Raw genomic sequence first — 17,589 nt, forward strand, 5'->3', positions numbered from 1 at the left:
GAAGCTTGCAAAAGCATAATGTAAGGACACAGGAGGAGTTTGTCAAATGATCACTCAGAAGCTGCAAAAAGAAACACACAACAAATGGTAAAATATTATTCATTGTGCAAAACATTGAGCCATACAACCTACCCTGCTATACCGAAGGGAAAGAGCTCCACAGGAAATTCAAAGGACTAGAAAATCTCTGCCCCTATCTGCTATTCCCCAATTCAAAGACAACTGCATCATAAACACAACTACTAATTCATCGCACTGAAGAACAGGACTAATATTGGATTGATATGTTACCTTCTCCATTAGTCATTGATTGTGGTAGGTCTCATAGACAGTTTTTATTAAAGAAAATAGACACCAGGGTAGCCGAGAGACAGAGCTGAGCCCGGGGCAGGGCTGCCACTGCCCCCACCCCCTTATCTTTCTGCATCTTCTCTTCTCCTCCCTCAGTCTATCACTCTCGCTGTTCCTGTGTGCCGGACCTAGGTTATCATGTTAATGCAATCACCTGGGTCCCGACACACAGGATCAGGAGAGAGACACATCCCGGTGCCGCCCCCCCCCCCCCCCAGGAGGCCTCCCCCCTCTTGGCAGTCCTGATAGACACCAGCAGTCTTCTGTAGGCTTAAAAGCTACCCTAAAATAAAATCAATATAATAAGTTTAAAATTATGACTGAAGACACGTATGTTTACTGATTAATACTCCAGTCACTCCTTATATTCCAAAGAACTGCAACTGTGCTGCTATGACACCTGACAAAGCAAATTTATATATGGAAAACTATGGGAAAATGTTGCTGTCGCAGTCATGATTTTGACATAATCATTTTATGGTTGATAGACTCGAGACATATAAAATGATATCTTCACAAAGCAGCTGAATACTTTTGCAAAGTGGTTAAATACACATAATTTTAAATTACAGGTTCTTATACAATTTCATTGCTTAACTATTTTGTTTTGGGGCATCTGGTTTCTAAAAATCATATGACTTTCAAACTTCAATCTACTATAAACCAACTGATCACAGTACGTTTTTGTATTCTTATGGGACTTTTCATCCTGATGGTTGAAAAGGAGCCTACTGGCCAGTCTGGTGTCTTAGTAGCAGTTTTCTGCACTGCCATGCAAAAAGACCTAGGTTAAATTGTATCTCCCACTTGCTAGGTGTGGGAAAGAGGGGAACGGGACTTAATATACTGCCCTTCTGTGGTTACAATCAAAGTGGTGTACATATATTATATACAGGTACTCATTTTGTACATGGAGCACTAAAGGGTTAAGTGACTTGTCCAGAGTCACAAAGAGCTGCAGTGGGAATTGAACCCAGTTCCCCAGGTTGCTGCACTAACCACTAGGCTACTCCTTGTGTGAATATTCTGTGGAGGAAGCATTCATAGCCACAGTGGGAAGAGAGCCATTGTCTAATGACAACACCTACATCTTAACAGGAGTTTATATTTAGTGAGTTCTAGCACTTACAAATTCTTCTGAATGTAGGATCCTCATTTTAAATTTAGGTCTTTAAACTGAACCGCTTAAAGTTAGGCCTGTAATATTGTGTAGGCCTTAGCTGCCACTATAGTTATTGCAGCTAGCTACAGCTTAGACTTCTTGGAAGGAAGATGTGAAGGAATCAACCATTTTGATATCTGTAGTTTGTTTGTTAATATAACCAGCTTTGAACACATGTTTCTTTCAAGTAGTTCTTAATTCTTACCTCATAAACCTATACAACAAACAAGTAAACTTTATACAGTATCAGAAGGTGGGGAAATTTCCAATTCCTGGCCCAAGAGTGAGCCTCCACAGCTTTTCATGCTGAACATGGAATTTGCAGGTCTGCAGCTACCCAACATGCACTGGGACAGACAGCCTCCCAGATGAATGGGAAAGGTCTTGGCAGTACATTGAATTCAACGTCACTAAGAGGGGCATTTTCGATATGACATCTAAATCCAACTCGAACACCAGAGAAAGTAGAGGATGACACACAGCTTCAACGTGTTGGGAGAACAAATAGTCTTTATTACAAAGCACCAGATATTGACCCAACACGTAACAATAACACTTCTTCAAAATGAAGAGTGTATCCACTAATATCTTTGTTGCTGCTAGACAAAAAAGCACTGTGTGTCATCCTCTACTTTCTCTGGAGCTCTGTCTAGTTATCATAGAGGTTTTTCCTGTGTTTTTTTTTTTTAATACACTTGGTTTAAATCCAACCTCCATGACATAGAACAGCAACTGAAGCAGTCTTCATGGCAAAGCCAAATCTCAGTTAGAGCAAGCAGTTGGAGAGTATGAGGGATAAAGAGGTAGTGGATGTATGTGGGAGCGGAGACCCTGAGTGGATCAGGGTGGACCTGGGAGTCACCCCAGACAATGCTGGGAGGAGAATGCAAATGGGCTGCAAGACCTCAGCACCTGATAGGCGGCCAGTGGGAGCCTTTGGGCAGCAGGAGTGGAGGGCTTGAGTGGATTGGGGTGGACCAGGAAGTCACCCCGGAGAATGATGGGAGGAGTATGCAGATGGACTAGAAGACCGCCTGTGTAAAATCTGAATTGCTCCCCTGCCCCCCCCCCCCCCCACAGTTTTAGAGTATGAGAGAGGTAAAGAGGAAGACTGTGCAAACAGAGGTTTTACTATCCTGTAACTTTAGGAAGGGAAATCTAGCAACAGACAGGCTTTGTCAACCTTATTCAGTGTGGGTTTTCACTGTGGGCTAGGTCCACACAACACTTACTCTGTAAATTGTCCTCCCCATCTCTTTCTGGCTCTCCCCTCCTTTTTTCAATGTCCCTGGCTCTCCCCTGTTCTTTTCCATGGCCCCTCTTTCTCTCCCCATCTCTTTCTGGCTCTCCCCTGCTTTTTTCCATGTCCCTGGCTCTCCCCTGTTCTTTTCCATGGCCCCTCTTTCTCTCCCCATCTCTTTCTGGCTCTCCCCTGCTTTTTTCCATGTCCCTGGCTCTCCCCTGCTCTTTTCCATGGCCCCTCTTTCTCTTCCTATCGCTCTCTGGCTCTCTACTGCTCTTGTCCATGTCCCCTGGCTCTCCCCTGCTCCTCCTCTCTCTCCTCCTACCATTTCCCGCCAGTGACCACGTTCTCTTCTCTCCCTCCGGCCGGGCCTCTTTACAGGAGCGTTGACAGAAGAAGAAAAAGAAGCGCGGGGCCGCAGCAGCCTTCAGACATGTGCTGTCGGCTCTGCCGGTCCTCTGCCCCTGGAACGGGAAATTGACGTCACTGGGCAGAGACCGGCAGAGCCGACAGCGCATGTCTGAAGGCTGCTGCGGCTCCGTGTTTCTTTTTTTTCTTATGTTATGCTGGCTGATGATCGTAGTCTCGCTCCTGGCTGCCGCTGCGCTGCTCAACAGAAGCGGCGGCAGCAGAAGATTTCGAGTTGGGAGTCGTCTCGGGCTGCTTTTAGAGAAGGAGGTAGGCGGGGCCGCAGGGAAGGTCACAGCTGGGCTGGGGAGGCTTAGCCTCCCCAAGCCTCTTATACGGGGCGCCTATGCCAGGCCATGTCCGGTGCCTGGCATTGAATATCTGAGTTTTTATTGGTTTTTTTTGGCTGGCTCAAACTTAACCGGCTATATCAATATTCATCTCTGGCCAGTTAAGTTTAAAGCAGCAAAGTGCTGAATATTGGGGTCCTTTAAATAAGGTGCAGCAAAAAATGGCCTGTGCTGTTGTAGACACATGTATTGGACACGAGCAGGTCAATTTTTCAGGGCGCCTGCAAAAAAGGCCTTTTTGGGGGGCAAAAATGGACGTGTGGCAAAATGAAAATTGGCATGCATCCATTTTGGACCTGAGACCTTACCGCCACCCATTCAGTTAGCAGTAAGGTCTCATGTGTTAGTTGGATAGTAATTGTCAGTGCGTGTACAATGCCAATTACCGCCCGGTTAGCACCATGCACCAGAAAATAAAATATGTTTTCCGGCCCTAGTTCTGGACACATGTAAAAAATGAAGTTGCCTCCTGGGCCATGCAGCAACCGGGCAGTAGTTGCGAATTGGCGCACATTGGGTACATGTAGGCACCTATGCGGCTTAATAAAAGGGCCCCATTGTTGGTTATCATGCAATATAACTAGTTATCTTTTTGGCACTAACCTGGTTATCTCATGCTGAATATTAGAAGTTAAGCACCAAAGCACTGCTTGAGGTATGGTCCCACTGTCTCCCTCATCTCTTTAATTAACCTAGGCCAAAGGACTTATTAATTGTACTGGGACAGATCAAAGGTCCATCAAGCCCAGCATCCTGTTTCCATCAGTGGTCAAGCCAGGTCACAAATACCTGGCAAGGTTCCAAAAAAGTACAAAACATTTTATGCTGCTTATCTCAGAAATAGTGGATTTTCCCCAAGTCCAGTTTAATAATGGTCTATGGACTTTTCCTTCAGGAAGCCATCCAAACTTTTTAAAACTCTGCTAAGCTAACCACCTTTACTGCATTCTCTGGCAATGAATTCCAGAGTTTATTTACACGTTGAGTGAAGAAACATTTTCTCCAATTAATTTTCAATTTACTACTTTGTAGCTTCATCGCATGCCCCCTAGTCCTAGTATTTTTGGAAAGCGTAAGCAGATGCTTCACGTCTACCCGTTCCACTCCACTCACTATTTTACAGACCTCTATCATATCTCCCCTCAGCCGTCTCTTCTCCATGCTGCAGAGCCCTAGCCACTTTAACCTTTCCTCATAGGGAAGTCGTCCCATTCCCTTTATCATTTTAGTCACCCTTCTCTGCACCTTTTCTACTATATCTTTTTTGAACACAATATTCGAAGTGCGGTCGCACCATGGACCAATACAAAGGCATTATAACGTCCTCATTTTTGTTTTCCATTCCTTTCCTAATAATACCTAACATTCTATTTCCTTTCTTAGCCGCCACAGCAGCACTGAGCAGAGGGTTTCAACGTATCATCAACGACAACACCTAGATCCCTTTCATGGTCGATGACTCCTAATGTGCAACCTTGCATGACGTAGCTATAATTCGGGTTCCTCTTTCCCACATGCATCACTTTGCACTTGCTCACATTAAACGTCATCTGCCATTTAGATGCCCAGTCTTGTAAGGTCCTCTTGTAATTTTTCACAATTCTCCCGCGATTTAACAACTTTGAATAACTTTGTGTTGTCAGCAAATTTAATTACCTCGCTAGTTACTCCCATCCCTAGGTCATTTATTTTGTTTATTTTATTTAAACAATATACAAGTTGTAATAACATACTTGTGAAACACAGAGATCATATTACAAAAAAGTAAAGATCCTTAAACTCATCAGGCTCTGGAACCTTTTTTAAAAATCGGCGTTACATTGGCCACCCTCCAATCTTCCGGTACCATGCTCAATTTTAAAGATAAACTACATATTACTAACGATAGTTCTGCAAGTTCATTTTTTAGTTCTATCAGTACTCCAGGATGAATACCATACGGTTCTGGAGATTTGCTACTCTTCAATTTGTAGAACTGTCCTATTACATCCTCCAGGTTTATAGAGATTTCATTCAGTTTCTCCGACTCGTCACCTTTGAATATCATTTCTGGCACCGGTATCTTTCCCAAATCTTCCTTGGTGAAGACCGACACAAAGATTTCATTTAATCTCTCTGCTACGGCTTTGTCTTCCATGATCGCCCCTTTTACCCTTCGGTCATCTAGCGGTCCAACCTATTCTTTTGCCAGCATCTTGCTTTTAATATACCTAAAAAAATTCTTACTACGTGTTTTTGCCTCTAATGCGATCTTTTTTTCAAAGTCCCTCTTTATCTTCCTTATCAGCGCTTTGCATTTGACTTGACATTCCTTATGCTGTTTCTTATTATTTTCAGTCAGTTCCTTCTTCCATTTTCTGAAGGATTTTCTTTTAGCTCTAATAGCTTCCTTCACTTCACTTTTTAACCATGTTGGCTGTCGTTTGGTCTTCCGTCCTCCTTTTTTAATATGTGGAATTTATTTTGCCTGGGCTTCCAGGATGGTGTTATTGAACAGCATCCATGCCTGATGTAAATCTTTGACCCTTGAAGCTGCTCCTCTAGTATATCCTCATTTTTTTTTTTGTTACATTTGTACCCCGCGCTTTCCCACTCATGGCAGGCTCAATGCAGCTTACATGGAGCAATGGAGGGTTAAGTGACTTGCCCAGAGTCACAAGGAGCTGCCTGTGCCGGGAATCAAACTCACTTCCTCGGTTCCCTAGGACCAAAGTCCACCACCCTAACCACAGGGCATCAAAATCAGATAAGAAGCTGCCAAACCTGTGGCCAGAATGCAAGTAACTTTGTTAACCAAATTAAAAATATTATTCTTCATTTTTCCAAAATCAAACTTTTATAGTAGCATGTTTCTCTTCTGCAACAAAATCTGTGGCAATTGCATGAAAAACCAAGAGAAGGCAAGGCTTAAACAAACAGCAATAGGTGAGAAAGAATGTGACAGCCATATCTACGCATAGTAACAAGAATGCAAAAATATCTAACCACATCCCAGTCTTCTCATCCCCTGTAACTGGGAACTTAAAATTAATAACCTCAAATGTCTCTTTAAAACGTCTGTAGACATCAGAAATATAACAGCTCCTCCCTGTGGAGTCGAGACATGTGTTCCCTGCGCAGAGTGGTGGAGGGTATAACACTTCTTCATGTTGTTACAGCAGACCATAACAAATAAAATGCACTGGCAGAGCACTAGAAAGTTGTTGTTTCTCTCAACCGGGGCTAATGGTAAGCAAAGAATAAAGGCCATTATTCAAAAATGGCCTCTTCACATTGTTTGGGAATAATATGCAGATTTAACAATAACTGGGCAGGACAATTTCTAGAGTAAGCAAGCTGATTATTAAAGGGAAATGTCCCATAGAGTTATATTTTAAAATTCTGCAGTGACAGGTACAAAGTATAATAGGTAAAACAATGTAAAAAAGGTCTGAAGATGTCAAAATAAAGCCCTTATTTTAAAAACCTTATTTGCAGAATACATGTGGAAACACTGGAATTTAGATGTGTATGAGTCAGTCCAGAGGGTGGCTATAAAATTGGGAAGCAGTCTCTGTCATAAAACATATAGGGACAGGCTTATAAACCTCAACATATACATGCTGGGAGAGAGGTGGGAGAGAGGGGATATGATAGAAATGTTTAAATACCTCAGTGGCATTAATGTACAGGAGGTGAGCCTTTTTCAAATGAAGGAAAATTCTGGAATGAGAGGGCATAAGATGAAGTTAAGAGGAAACAGGCTTTGGAGGAATCTAAGAAAATACTCTTTCATAGAAAGGGTGGTGGATGTGTGCAATGGCCTCCGGGTGGTGGTCAACTGTGTCAGAATTTAAGAAAGTAAGAGACAGGCACATGGGATCTCTTAGAAAAAGGCGCAGTTAATGGCTACTGAGGATGGTCAGACTGAATGGGCCAATTGGCCCTTATCTGTCGTCATGTTTCTACTGTCTATATAGCATGCAGATGTAAAACTAGATTTTGGATAGGCCAGAATTTACATGTGTATACCCTATGTGCATGTATGTTGACAAGGAGCTTGATGTGGGTTTTCTGTGGGCAGTACTAGTGAAGGGACTAACATTTACATGTGTATTCCTCATTTCATATATGAGGAAAGGCTAAACAAGTTAGGACTCTTCAGTTTGTCAGCAGATGGCTGAGGGGAGATATGATAAAGGTCTGCAAAATGCTGAATAGAGTGGATAAATGCAAATAATTGTTTACTCTTCAAAAAGTACAAAGATTATGGGACACTTCATGAAGTTAATAGTAATACATTTAAAACAGATTTTTTTAAAAACTATTTTTCCATTCAATACATGTTCAAGCTCTCTAACTCTTTGCAGAGGATGTGATAAAAGTAGTTAATGTAGCTATGTTTAGAAAAGATTTAGACAAATTCCTGGAGGCAAAATCCATAGACCATTCTTAGGTCAAAGGACAAGTAAAAGTAAAAAATAAATGTATATGTTAGTACTTTAAGTAAAAGTACAGTGAAAAGACATTAAAAAATGTACTTAAGTAAAAGTAAAAAAGTTATTACCTAATATAATACTTTCTGAGTAAAAAGTAAAAGTACCACAGCTACAGTGAATGCAACTACTGTTAACATTTTTATTCAACAGTTTTATTGGCTCTACAATTCAATCCATTTTGCTTTTAGTAAGACTACATTTTTGAAAATGACTGTCACTCATATGAGTGTGCTTGTGAGTCATTAATCCAACACAGCTAAAAAGGTTCAACAACTACACTAGCAGAAAGTGGATTGTTCAGTCCAGTGGCGTAGCTACAGGGGGGGCCATGGGGGCCTGGGCCCCCTGGTTTGGCTGGCAGGGGTCCCCAACCCCCACCAGCTGAAATGTTTGTCAAGTGCTGGTGTGCATGCTTGCTATAGTGAAGCTGAGCATGCGTGACACTTCCGCATGCTCAATTTCATTAAAATGAGTGTGTATGCAACATGAGGGGAAGAGCAGGGCATGCAATGTGGCGGATACCAGCGCTGGACAAACGCTTCAACTGGCGGGGGGTGGCGGGCGGAGGGAGCAATGGGGAGGCAGGCCAAAATATTTCCCTCCCCCCACCTTGGGCTCTGGACTGCCCTCCCCCACGTTGAGGTCTGGCTACTCCATTGGTTCAATCTGATTAAAAGTTCCTTCAAATTAGGCCAGGCTGCAATATTACTGATGTCTTCTGACTTGGTCTGCAGGAAAATCCTTCAGAAACATTTTACTTCCATATAGCAAACAGTACTTTATTATCTGAATTAGAAGTAGTGCTGTCTAGTTCATTACTTGCATCTTCATCTCTATCTTCACTATTATCGTTATGCTGTCCAATTACAGAGAAGGCTTTCACAAAGTTGGAATCATTATCTGTTGTTCTAACTATTTTTCATCTGATGGCAAACTCTGAATATCTTCGAGAACTGATGCAAGAATGTAAAATATTGGAGCTACAACCTTTCCTCATACATATAAAAATATTATTTAAATTGCAAAACATAAAGAAAGTAGATGTAAATTGCTACTGTAAAACTGATGGTTTCTATTTGCTAACATAAAATTGTTCATTGACCATTTTCTTTATGTTTGTCACAGTATCAAGTTTCTGCTTTCTATGTCTTGTGTTAGCTCTCTTTCTAGGACTCCAGTCTATCTGCCACTTCTCTCGCTGTCTTCTTCACCTCTTCCTTTCTTTCTATCTCTGATTTCAATCTTTTCATTTCAACTTTCTTCCTTTAATTTTTCTTCCTCTCAATCTTCTCAATCTCATTCATTCTTACTATTCAGTCTTCAATCTTCCTCTTTTTCTGCATCTACCTATAGCCTTCCATCTCCCTCACCCCAGCCCTTCCATTCCTCATCCTATGATTCCCCAGTTGTATTTATTTATTTATTTATTTTGCTAACATTCCCCCTCTCTCTCTTTCCTCTCCTCTATCCAGCATCTCCTCTCTTTCTCTCTTTTCCCTTCTGTACAGCACCCCTTTCTCTCTCTTTTCCTCCTCTGCCTAGCATCTCCTATCTTCCCTCCATCCAGCATCTCAATTCTCTTTCTTTCCATCTCCATCCAGCATTTCCCCATCATCTTTCTCACCCCTGCCTGGTCATCTGTCCATGCTCATCATCTCCTTCAGGATCTCCCCTTTCTTCCTATTCCCTCCACCCGCCCAGCTTCCCTGTCTATTTACCTCCATTGTCCAGTATCTCCCCTCTGTCTTCCTACTCACCTCGTATCAAGTATTTCCTGTCATCCTACAAACCCCATGTCCAGCATTCCCTTTCTATGTCCCTATACCTCTATGTCCCTTTTTCCTTCCTAGCCAATCCAGCATCTCCTTTCTCTTCCCCCTCCTCAAAGCATCTTCCCCCATCCTGTTCCAGTACCTTCCTCTCTTCCTCCACCCCAATCTACCATCTCCCTTATCACCCTATTTTCCCTGTGTCTACCATCTCTCCTTCTCCCCATGAGCAAATATATTCCCTTTCTTTGTCCTTCCCTGATCCAGCAACTCCTCTCTATTTCCCCCTCCCAATTTTTGTCCAGCATTTAGGTCTCCACTCTCCTCCCCTTCTCATGTTCAGCATCTTACCCATATCTCTACTGTCCACCCCATCATTTTCTCTTTTTCTAAACCCCACAGGGTCCAGCATCCCTATTTGTGTCCCTATTTCCTCCCCTTCATCCAACATCTCCTTTCTTTCTCCCTCCCTAAGCCAACATCTTTGTTCTCCATCACCTCCCTTCTGTCACCCTACTACCCAGACCTTGTCCAGCATCCCCACCTCCCTGCCGCACGAATAAGCATATCTGTTTTCTCTCTTCCCTCCCCCAATCCAGTGCTTCCATTTCCTCCCCAGGCCCCCCAGTACAATATCACACCTCTCATCTCTCCACTGCCTCCTCCGCCTGCGGCTGTTCTCTGCAGTGTACAGCAGCAGTAATAAAGGACACAGGAGCTTCCATATTGCATGTGGTGCTGCACGCTCACCCACCCTGTCATGTCCTCTCAAAGACAATTCCTGTTCTGAGGGGTGGGACTGTTTCTTATTGCCACTGCTGCACACCATAGCGAGCAGCCATGGTGGAGGAACCATATTCACTGGAACTGGGGTGGCAAATCTTTTTTAGGGGTTGGCAGTTGCCACCCTTTGCTATCCCCTAGCATTGCCTATGGTTGTAATACCTAAAACATCATTGCTTTGAGATCATTCCAAGGAATTTCTTTCCCAGAGGTCTTCAATAGCATTTTATTGCAATAATATTTAGTGATCTTTCAAAGCTATGACTGAACTGTTAATTGTAAAACTGACATAAGAAAAGACATTACAGATAATCACTTGATTTTCAAGTGAAAAAGTGGGTATCTCATCAAGTGCAGAAAGTAGCTTTTTTGTATTTTTTTTTTTATCAGATTGCATGTTACATTCAAATCTCTTAACACCTCTCTAAAGGTGCTGAAACATTGCTACACCTACAACAAAGCAAGTGTTTCATTTGCTCTGCAATATTTTGCTAATCAGATTGCATCTAAGACGTTTAGAAAAAGGAAAGTGTTGCCTCATATCATATTTTGCAATTAATTTACATTTTGCCCATTATACAAGGATCTTAAACATTAGGAGGTCAATATTCAATAGCACCAGTTGTATAAATGCTTTATTGCTTAAAATCCACAGCAATTCTAAATACAATTTTACCCATTTTATTTGCAGAATGGAGAATGTTGTAAGTGCAGAAAAGAGGAATGATTTGGGGCAGACCAAAGGTGGGACCCAAGTTATATGTACTAGTGCCAATGGGTAAATAGCAGGTATTTATTTAATTGTATTTATTTAGATTTTACTCACACCTTTTTCAGTAGTAGCTCAAGGTGAGTAACATTCAGGTACACTGGGTATTTCCCTGGAGGGCTTTTACAAAGCATCGGTAAGCCCATCGTGGGTTTACCGAATGCTAAATCGAGACTACTGCCGGGCCAACGGCTGTAATTCTGCCCCGCACACGCGCCATTTCCGGGGGAAAAAAGAAACCCATCGGAAATGGTTTGCACAGCAGTAACCCAGCAGTAATCAGGCATCACCATCTACTGCCCGATTACTGCCGGATTACTGTGGGAGGCTGGGAGCTCTTATCGCCACCTCAATGAGTGGTGGCAAGGGCTCCCCACCACATGGTCACGCGGTAAGAGTTCTCTTACAGCATGAACATGTTTGTCTGGAGGCTTTTTACCCGCTGCAGTAAAAAGGTCCCTGGCGTGGGAAAAATGGCTCTTAGGGCTCTTTTTCCTGCAGCTTGGTAAAAGGACCCCTACGTTTGTATGGAGGCAATGGAAGATTAAGTGACTTGCCCAAGATCACCAGGAGCAGCAGTGGGATTTGAAGCAGCCACTTCTGGATGTCAAGACCAGTGCTCTAACCGCTAGACCACTCTTCCACAAGATATGACTTTCAAATGTATAATTTTCCATTTGAAACTTGAAATGGATTTTCAAAGTGGTGCTTATAAGAGTAGTAGTGCTGAAAATCCATATAGCTTTAAGGGTCCAATATCTAGCCGGCAGAGATCAATATTTTGCTGACCACCACAGGCGTTATCCCCAGAAATTCAATGTCGAGCAATGTCTGGGCTCTAGCTTTGAATTTCTGGATATATGGAGCTGGCAAAAACATAGGCACCTACATGCCTTAGTAAAAGGGCCCTTAGGTCTTTTTCAGGAAGGACTTTCCCTCACTTTTTGTCTATGCATAAAACCCATTATCTACCATTATAGTCTCTGTTTTAATATGCTTCAATGCCAGACCCTTAATTCTGCAACAGAGTTACATATGCAGTTTCCACTGCAGTATAATATCTGTAATAGCTGAAAATCATTTCACATACATTAACATATTCATCATACTATCTGTCCCCGCTGGCGTTGCTGAGCAATAGGTATTTTGTAATTGAGAAAAGCAAGGTTTATTTGTGTGTAATAACACTGTATAAGTATGTATTTTTAATGCGAGAAATAAAACATAAAGAATAGGTATAGATATATGTATATAGATATATTTTTATTTGTACAAACAGAAATAGTAGATACATTTTAAATATGTTTAATATAATTTGTAATAAGTTCTCATTCAAGCGCATTTTGATAGACATTTTGTTTTGCGATTTGGAGCATATATGTATAGAGACTTATTTGAGCCAACTTGTGAACAGGCGACATATAATTGCCAATGTGAAGACCGTGGATTTTGTAAGTTGATACCTGTGACTTTTAACGTTTGACCTTGAGCCTTATTTATCGACATTGCAAAGGTCAGTTGAACTGGAAACAGTAGTCTTTTGAACTGTATCTGATAGATGGAATAAGAGGAATTTTAGGTATAAAAACGTGCTGTCCTTTGGCACAACCTGTCAAGATTGTAGCTTCAATAATGTGTGGCATTAGAGTTTTAAGAGCTAAACATGTGCCATTACATAGCTTTGGACATTTAGATTTTGTAGCAGTATGATTGGCAAACCATTTTTCAAGTGTAGTTGATGTGGTGGCATTCCTGGTGGATGCAGTCAATTTAGAAATTCAACCAGATAATTTACAAACTACAAACACATGCGTCTGCTATATATACATATAGTAGGGGCATAGCTAGGTGGGGCTAGGGGGGCATGGGCCCCCACAGATTTAGCCTTGGTCCCCTTGCTTTCACCCCCCCCTGCCGCCGACCCTCCCCCGCCACATTTGACCCCCTCCTCCCTCCACCACCAACCCTCCCCTACCACCACCGCCGCCGTCAGGTACCTTTGCTGGCGGGGGTCCCCAGCCCCCGCCAGCCGAAGTCCTCTTCAGCGCCGGTCTCCGAGTCCAGCGCGTTGCTGATCTGGATTCTGTTTCTGTGAGTACTGACGTCCTGCACGTAGGAACGTGCAGTACGTCAGGACTCACAGAAACAGAATCCAGTCAGCGAATGCGCTGGACTCGGAAACATGTGCTGAAGGGGACTTCGGCTGGCAGGGGTTGGGGACCCCCGCCAGCAAAGGTACCTGGCGTGGCGGAGGAGGGGTGACAGCGTCAGCGGGAGGGGGGTTCGAAAGGGATGGAGGAAGGGCGGCGACACTGGGGGGGGGGGGTCAAAAGTGGCGAGGGGTTGGCGGCGCCAGGGGGGGTTCTGAAATGTGCCCCTCACCTCAGGCTCTGGACCCCCCCTCCAGCCGAAGTCTGGCTATGCCCCTGATATATAGATTCCTGTCAGTCATGGGAAATGGATCAGGAGTGTTATTCATCAATTCATGCATGTTGGTGGTCCTGGTTCCATTTCTTCAATGGGTCATTATTATGTACTATCCTGCTTATAATCGAAAGAGAAAAATGCCTATATTGCGACCCAAATCAGGAGACGGGCGTCTTTCTCCCTTGGGCGCCCAAATCGGTATAATCGAAAGCCGATTTTGGGTGTTTCCAACTGCAATCCGTCGCGGAAACGGGTAAAGTTGACAAGAGCGTGTCAGAGGCATGGTGAAGGCAGAACTAGGGCGTGGTTATCGGCCGAGGAGAGATGGGCGTCGTTAGCTGATAATCGAAAAAAAAGGCATTTTTACCACGATTTTGGGTCACTTTTTTTGGACCCTTTTTTTTCACGAACAGGTCCCAAAAAAGTGCCCCAACTGACCAGATGACCACTGGAGGGAATCGGGGATGACCTCCCTGGACTCCCCCAGTGGTCACTAACCCCCTCCCACCAAAAAAAACCCCACTTTAAAAACTTTTTTTCCAGCCTGTATGCCAGCCTCAAATGCCGTACCCACCTCCATGACAGCAGAATGTGTTCTATCCTGTGACAGCCTTTCCCTGGTTCTGATGTAGCTCTCGGGTGAGTGTGACACCTTTTCTGTTATGCGCACTGCAGAGTCACATCAGCAATGCATTGTGGTGGGTGTAGGGTATTGGGCTCCGTGATTCCACTAGCTTGTGGCAAATGCTCACGATGTTGGTAGTTGGTAGGCTCTACTCCCATGGTGCTTTTCCCCCTGCTTACTGGGTCAGAGTGTGCCCTGTTTTGTTTCCGGTAGTGGCCATTTTTGTAAGACACTTTTAGATCCCTTTCACGTGTTAGCCACATTACAGAACTTAGTTCTTCCCTTGAATGTGGCTGAAAGAGGGCATTGTACAGCATTCTGCCAGCTCGGACCTACTGCTCATCTCAGCACCAGGGAGACTCGTTGCCAATGGGGCACAACCTCTGATCTGCAGTTAACTGTGAGTAAGCGTGCTTATTCCAATAAAGGACGTTTTCGGAGAGATTAGTCTTCAAGTGTCAACTGGTGTGCCAATGTTATATAGCAGCAACAAGTCCTAGAGGCCTGCGTGTATGTAGGTCCCTGGAGCACTTTTAGTGGGTACCGCAGTGCACTTCAGCCAGGTGGACCCAGGCCCATCCCCCATACCTGTAACACTTGTGCTGGTAAATGGGAGCCCTCCAAAACCCACTGTACCCACATGTAGGTGCCCCCTTCACCCCTAAGAGCTATGGTAGTGTTGTACATTTGTGGGTAGTGGGTTTTGGGGGAGGGGGTTGGGTGCTCAGCACCCGTGGTAAGGGAGCTATGCATGTGGGAGCATTGTCTGAAGTGCACCACACTGACCTCTAGGGTGCCCAGTTGGTGTCCTGGCATGTCAGGGGGGCGAGTGTACTACGAATCATGGCCCCTCCCACGATCAAATGGCTTGGATTAGGACGTTTTTGTGCTGGACGTTTTTAGTTTCCATTATCGCTAAAAAAAAACAACCGCCCAGCTGAAAAACGTCCATTTTTTTAGAAAATACGGTCTGTCCCGCCTCTTCACGTACCCATTTTCGGACATAGACACCCATGGAGATAGGCGTTCGCATTCGATTATGCCCCTCCACGCATCTTACATTGCCACGTGTACTGCATGATAGGATTTTACTGTCACTGTGCTTGAAGATTTACTTGCCTAGAAAATTGTTTTCACATTAGTAGTTCTGTGACCTGGAAAACAACAAAGACATTAATGAGGGCTAACAACTTATAAAGAGTGTCTTAAACATTTGGCCAAGCAATTAAAAGTGAGGAGGACAGCCCAAGAGGAAGCATTATGACAAAGGGCATTCAATACCTCCAAATTTTATTAGAAAATGTTACTAGTATGTTTCTGTTTTACAATCTTTCCTGTTGCTTGAATCTCAGACTTTTTGTTTTTGTTTATGCATTATTTTGTGTATGTTATGCATATTTACAATTCATGCCATTTGAATAATTATTAGACAGCAGTTAGGGACACAAATCTTATCTCCCCCTAAATTATTTCCCAAATAGATGTGCAAGTCCGCAAACAAAGACAAGTCAATTTGACAGTATAAACGAAGAATTTACTAAATAGTAATCATTCAATTAAAGTATGAAAAGTTTAAGACACCCTCTAGACAAGCACAACATAATACCAACAGACAACAAATTCCAACAAGAAAAATATTTCAAACTGTACACCACTCCAAAGGCAAGAATTCAAAATACTTCAGTCTTAACAGGATCAACAGTCTTTCAAGGCCGGAATGAATGAATCACAAAGAGGGGCATAATCGAACGTCGCCGGCGATCTATTTTGGTGGCAGCGCAACAGTTGGCCGGAATCGTATTTTCAAAAAAGATGGACGGCCATCTTTTTTTTCTATAATACGGTTTAGCCCGGCCAAATGCCAGAGTTCGCCGGGGTTGAGATCGCCGGTTTTGTTTTTCAGCGATAATGGAAAAAACTGCCGGCCATCTCAAACCCAGCGAAATGCAAGGCATTTGGTCATGGGAGGAGCCAGCATTCATAGTGCACTGGCCCCCCCTGACATGCCAGGACACCAACTGGGCACCCTAGGGGTCAGTGCGGTGGACTTCAGAAAAAGCTCCCACATGCATAGCTCCCTTACTTTGGGTGCTGAGCCCCCCAACCCCCCCCAAAACCCACTACCCACAAATGTACAACACTACTGTAGATCTTAGGGGTGAAGGGGGCAACTACATGTGGGTACAGTGGGTTTTGGAGGGCTCCCATTTACCAGCACAAGTGTTACAAGTAGGGGGGGATGGGCCTATTTAGGAGGTACTAAGTGCTCCCATGTTCAGTCCATGTTATCCAGTTAGCATGCACTAATCAGAATGTGATAGCTGAATAATATTACCACACTCATTCCCCACCCATGGCAAGCCAACTCCCCAAGAAATTAGAAAAAAATAAATAACGCATGATTAGTGCATGCTGACAGGCAAATTACTGTGTAGTCTTTTTTTTTCCTGTGTTAAGCGTGCATTAGCGCTTAGCATGGTCTAGTAAAAGGGCCCCTAAGATGATTATAACTGGTCTAAAATATAGCTCCTAGACTGGTGGTGGTGGGGGAGGGTGGGGGGATATGCTGAATGGACTATGTCTCCCCATTGCACTAGATACCTATTTAAATACACATTCTAGGTGTTAAATGGATTCTCTCCCTATTGTTTGGTAAAGAAACTGTGCCCAGGCCACCCTGTGAAATCTTCACAGAAGGAGATCCCAGGGAGGTTAGTAGCAAGTCTGGAAAAAGTACTTAATTGAATATATTCAAATATTGCTCCTAAGCCCTTGACCAGAGGACTTTTTGTTTTCAAAACATAGTCAGACCCACCAAGGCCATGTCACCACTTTAAAGTACCCCTACTTCCAATCCTCTTTTACTACCGCTGTACCCAAATGATAAAGGGGGATGGAACTCCTCTCATATGAGGAAAGGCTAAAGAGGTTAGCAGGCTCAATTTCAAAAGAGAAAAACATCCAAAAAGTGACATAAGTCTGCATTTGGACATTTTTCTCACAAAAACGTCTAAATCAGTATTTTTAAAACCTCGTTTTAGACATTTTTCTCTGAAGTCTGTCAGAAGTATGTCTAAATCTCAAGTGGGTGTGTCAGGGGCATGTTCAAGTTGGGACTTGGGCGTTTCTAAGAGTTAGACATTTTTCAGCCATAATGGAACACATCAAAAACGTCCAGGACTAAAATGTAGACCTTTTGAGCTAGACCTGTTTTTATAAAGACC

The sequence above is a fragment of the Microcaecilia unicolor genome, chromosome 1 (genome assembly GCF_901765095.1).
Source record: "Microcaecilia unicolor chromosome 1, aMicUni1.1, whole genome shotgun sequence".
Lineage (NCBI taxonomy): Eukaryota > Metazoa > Chordata > Amphibia > Gymnophiona > Siphonopidae > Microcaecilia > Microcaecilia unicolor.